Genomic DNA, 6000 nt, shown 5'->3' on the forward strand with positions numbered 1-6000 from the left:
ACTCCCTCCCCGGCGGTGAGCCCAGACCTGCAATGGTGGAAGCGTTCCTGTAAGCCACAGCGACAACGAAGCAAACCAAATAGCTAAAGAGCTCGAGTAACCACCCACGAAGACCCTTGCGGTGATGGTCTGGCCGGAGGAAACCCGAGTAGTGCTGGCCGCGTGCGCACCGACGAGGTGACAGCGCCCGGCGATGGCATGGTCGTGGCGGTGGTGGCTGGCCTGCTGCGAAGCTACGGCTGGGGTGCGCGGGGTGCTCAGGAGGGTACGACTAAGCTAAGGGTGCACTGAATTGCTACGAGATGCTCGGAGTGGCTGGCTTGCTGTCAGGGAGCGTCCGTGCGGTCTTATGGAGCCGGTGGCGTGGTATTTCGAAATTGCGGCCCTATGCAACGACATACATAGCAAGGTGGGGACGGGGTGTGGCCAGATACCTAGCGAAGCCGAGCGTAAGCCGAATTGGAGTCTAATGCTATGGTCACGGCGAATTGGGAAGAGTCGTCTCGGCGGCCAGGGGGACAGTAGGGCAGGGGAGGTCCTGGCGTGGCTTGGCTCGGTCCGGCTGCGGCATAAATGCAACGAGCCAACACATTCCTATGGGGAACAGTGGGACAGGCGGGACGTGCCCCAAACGGTTGTCTGCACAGCCACTGTGGCAAAGCGACGAGCGCGGTATGGTTCCATTACGGCGGGCAGCGCCAGACAAGGACGCAGAGCGATGCGACATGGAGGGGATGGCGGGACAGGTGAATGACCTTCAAGCGCGCAGCCAAGGGAAGTCAGTGGTCAGTACCGCGCATGGCCGCTGGCGACGTGAACACGGGACCTGGTGCGCCTGCGGCCAAAACGGGGCAGGACAAGGCACGGTGGAACTTGGTCGGTGGCCTGGGCACAGCGCATTAGCCAGTGAGGTGACCCGCGCGCCACGAGGAGCAGTAAGCAGCCAAGGCAGCAGCACCTAGAGCCTACGCGCGGTGCGTTCACGGGGACCGAGCAGGCGCGGCTAGCACATGGTCGCACGCTGGCAAACCTGCAGCAGCGCCAAGCCACGCGGCAGCGGTGGCCGTGGTCAGCGTGCGGTGGGGAACGAGCAGCAGCGGAGCAGACGGCCTTGGCACGCAGTACTAGAGTTGCACGCGTGTGTAGGCCCGGCGGTGGGACGCAGTCGGCGCGGCAGTGGGCGTGGCCTGCACGACAGGGGGCGCTGGCAAGCCAGCAGCGGTGGTAAACCACGCCCCGAACCAAGCCCCATGCCGTGCACGCTTTCTAAAGCAGTCAGAAAACTTGTACTCAAAGCTCCGAATGCCAAACTAATTGCTCGATGCACAAGAGGGTACATCAAGCTATCCATTGCCATCAAGACATTGCGCTACTGCTTAAACCAATCGCTCCATAGAGCTTGCCAAAAGTGACCGTCGACCCCTTCTAAGACTTACGCGAACGACTTTGTTACGAACGATTTCGCGTCAAAAAAATCAAATCCGACCCACGGGGTGTACTAGCTAGTTACATTGTCCTCGACCGCACATGATTTATCGCCGTTCACAAAACATTCTCTAGCCTTTTTGTTTTGACAAGAATTCAATTAGGATAATAAATAACGCTATGTGACACGAAACATAACCTTCGCGTTCTCGTTTCATATAACTATTTTAGGGACCGAACTTTGATTTATAATTTATGTTATACACACATGCACATAATTACGATGCTCATGAAATGTTTTAGCAAAACATTACAATGTAACACCGGGGTGTTACAGCTTTCACTCTTTGACAAGTGTCACACAAAGCCACATACTCTGCCACATCTCTCTTCAAACCATACCACCAATACTTCTCTTTGAGATCCAAATACATCTTGGTACTTCCGGGATGTAAGCATAGGCAGACTCATGTGCCTCTTGCAGAATTGCATCACGGATAGCCTTCACTTCAAGTACACATATCCTTTTCCCGAACCAAAGAGTACCATTCTCATCGATCCTGAATCCTGGTGCCTTTCCAAGCACTATATTCTGCGCTATCTCCTTAAGTTTTTCATCCTCCAATTGACCTTTGCGTATCTCTTGTTCCAAGGTAGGCTCTATCACCAATTCCATTGCATTAGTGACAAGACTCAAATTGAGATACTCCATTTCAGCACACAACTCTGTGGGCATAAATGTCATCTAAAGTCCATTGGCATAACTCTTCCTGCTAAGTGCATCAGCTACGACATTTGCTTTTCTCGGGTGATAATGCACTTCCAAATCATAATCTTTGATCAATTCTAACCAACGATGTTGTCTCAGATTTAGATCTGACTGGGTAAAGATATACTTCAAACTCTTGTGATCTATATAGATATCACTCTTATGCCCAATTAGATAATGTCTCTAGATTTTCAAAGCATGTACCTCAGCTGCCAATTCCAAGTCATGAGTAGGGTAGTTCAACTCATGCTTCCTCAATTGTCTAGATGCATATGCCACCACTCTTCCTTCTTGCATAAGCACACATCCAAGGCCCAAATGGGATGCATCACAATATATAGAGAAATTCTAGCTTAAATCTGGCAAAATCAGCACTGGAGCTGTAGTCAATCTTTTCTTTAGCTCATCAAAGTTTGTCTGGCATTTATCAGACCATACAAATTTGGCATTCTTTTCCAATAGAGCTGTCATAGGCTTAGTAAGCTTGGAAAAACCTTCAATGAATCTCCTGTAGTATCCAGCCAATCCAAAAAAACTACGTATCTCACTTACATTGGTTGGTGGGTTCCAATTCAATACATCTTGCACTTTGCCGGGATCCACTGCTATTCCACCATTGGAGACAACATGACCCAGAAAAGAGACTTCCTTCAACCAAAACTCAGACTTGCTCCACTTAGCATACAACTTATGTTCTCTAAGCTTTTGTAAGACCAACCTTATATGTTCAGCATGTTCTTCTTCAGTCTTGGAGAATATCAGTATGTCATCTATGAATACCACCACAGATTTATCAAGAAACTCCATGAACACCTTATTCATCAGATACATAAAGTATGCAGGTGCATTGGCCAATCCAAAAGACATAACGGTATACTCATACAAGCCATACCGTGTAGTGAATGTTGTCTTAGGTATGTCCGAGTTTCGAATCTTAAGCTGATGGTACCCTGAGCGGAGATCAATCTTGGAGAGCACATAGGCTCCTCTCAACTGATCAAATACGTCATCAATTCTAGGCAAAGGGTATTTATTCTTGATAGTAACCTCATTAAGTGAACAGTAATCCACACACATCCGTTGGCTACCATCCATCTTATCCACAAAGATCACAGGTGCACCCCATGGGGAAGAACTGGGTGTATGAAACCTTTTTCTTGCAACTCTTTTAGTTGTTTCTTAAGTTGCTCTAATTCATTAACCCCCATTCTATATGGACGTTTAGCTATTGGTGCAGTTCCAGGTAATAATTCAATAATGAATTCAATGTCACGGTCAGGTGGCATACCAGGTAAGTCATCGGGGAAAACATTTGGGAACTCCTCCACAACACGATCTTGTTTATTGGTTTCACCATCTAGCTTGTCATAGTAGCTATTGGCTGAGCTTGCAATATCACTTCTACACAAACTCTATCTCCATTGGGTGATGTCACAACAACAGATCTCTCCTGGCACTGAATCACTGCCCGGTGTTGTTTCATCCAATCCATACCCAGAATGAGATCAATTCCCGTTGTTCTCAACACAATAGGTTTCACTTTGAAGTCTACCCCCTTAAGGAAATGCTAGTTGAGGGGCACCAATAAGAAACTGGCATGCTACCTCCTAGGGAATCTACTAGTATAGGGTTTTTCATGGCACACAAAGGTATGCTATGCATTCTAACAAAAGCTTGGGAAATAAATGAATGCGAAGCACCTGAATCAAAAAGTACTGTAGCAGAGATAGAGTTGACACAGAACGTACCTGTCGACACAAAATTGCGCTCTGTGCCGAGGACACACGCAGCAAGCTGGAAGGGTCCACTCGGTTGAGCAGATCCGCCTAGCTTTAGCGCAGGGATGGTCAGTCCTGCGCAAATCCTCCTAAGGCGTGCCAATCAATTTGACCCTGTAATTAACAAGGAGAGAAAGTTCATCAATAATTAAGGGTGGAACTTGCCGGTGTTGCCAGACAGTCCCGATTGTGTGGCTATGAGAGCCAATATGCGAGGAGATCGGCTAAATAGCCAATTCTGGTATATTCATGAAGGTGAATCGATTAAAGCTCATGAGGTAGTATAAGAAGAATCGGTTATCATTCAGGATGTACATCATTAATCGAACAAATGTTAATCAATGGCAATAAGATATTAACGATGAATAGTTCATGATGAGCCAATGATTATGAGTAACCAAACTCCTTTCATATAAAGAAACAACTCAACATCATTTAACCATTTGATAAAGATAAATCTAATGAACATGTTAGATCTCATCTATCGCTCTAACCAGAGGGACATGAGGCAGAATCATGCAGGCCGTAGAAATAACAATAGATTCAACGACCCTACCTCATTACTAATATCAGTGGGGCATGATGCAGAATCATGCAGGCCGTAATACAATAATAAGATCATAGGGCTAACATATCTTTCAATTTATCTCTACTTCAACAATATCATGATGCAAACTGTTCATGAAAGCATACGACATCGGCTAAATAGCCGATTCAGGCATAACACACAGTTAAGGTCATGCCTTCTCAGGAACAGATCTGCCAGTTAGCGATCCCCACTCCATGGTGTTAACAGTGGGGTGAGAGGCAGAATCCCATAGGCCGTGATAACAGGCCATGAAACGGTTCTCGCTAGCCAATAGATCTACTCAAGATCGAACATGCCTTAACCACACGCTATGCACAATTAAGATTGATATAAAACGGTCGATAAAAGCATAACTCATCATTTATGGTGCAAGATTAGATTAGTTCTGAATTAGCAAACGATGGGTTAAATAAGATATAAGGCCGATCTAAATCAATCTCAATCGGGCAGAGTGATATTGCAGTAATTAAATAAATGATAGAAGCAATAAGCAATATCGGTAACTTAATGAATCTACCAAAGACTGCCATTCTAAGGTAGAGCCGATAACTTTACCTTGATCTAATTCAAGCAGTGGGGTGTGAGGCAGAATCACACAGGCTGTACTTGAATTAGACAAGAATCGATAACTAGCTTATACCAGAGTCGTAGTGAGGGTCGACCAGATCGATGCAGCCATACGAACAGAGGTATAAACCATGACGATACTTACAACAAGCAGTGGAGGTCGATCGGATCGATGCAGCCATACTTGCCGAAGAACTCGCTGAGATCTACTCTAATCCTACTCCTAAGGGGTGGCCAGAGCCAAAAAAGTAATAAACTTGTATTTGATTGATTGGATGTCCCTTACAATAGCCGAGGTTTGGCATTTATACCCGGAGTCTAAACATGAATCCTATTTGACCACAAACTGTTACAATCTTAGGTATAAATGAAAACATTCCTAATTTAAGATAACTTGGACTCTAATCTTTCCCTTTTTTGTAGAGTCCACCATGTTCTGCCCTGGCGCCGATCGTAGCCTCTGCCCTTATCTGCCGGCATTATCTGAAGAAAGCCGATTCCCGTTCCTGCACCTGAACCAGCTAGTTCTGATTTGCACGTGGTTGATTCCTTGCTGACATGATCTTGGGAGATTTTCTGAGTTCTGAGACCCTTCTTCCAAATTTTGGTGTAAACACATGCCCCCAATTTTGGGATAAAAGAAATTTTATTCTAAAATTACCATGTCTGTGCTCCCGATAGGTCCACAGTCACGGGTGAAGAATCTTGATCCGGGGCCCACCTTTTGTCGCCGCCTCTGTCGGCTCATGAACCTATGCTTCAAAACCTTTATGGAACATTAATTGCTTCATGAGCATTTGGATTCATCCTTTCAAACCGGCTATAAAATGCCTATCCGACCCTGGCGAGAACAAACTCGATGATTCAGCCAT

Source organism: Miscanthus floridulus, chromosome 3 (assembly GCF_019320115.1).
Source record: "Miscanthus floridulus cultivar M001 chromosome 3, ASM1932011v1, whole genome shotgun sequence".
Taxonomy (NCBI): domain Eukaryota; kingdom Viridiplantae; phylum Streptophyta; class Magnoliopsida; order Poales; family Poaceae; genus Miscanthus; species Miscanthus floridulus.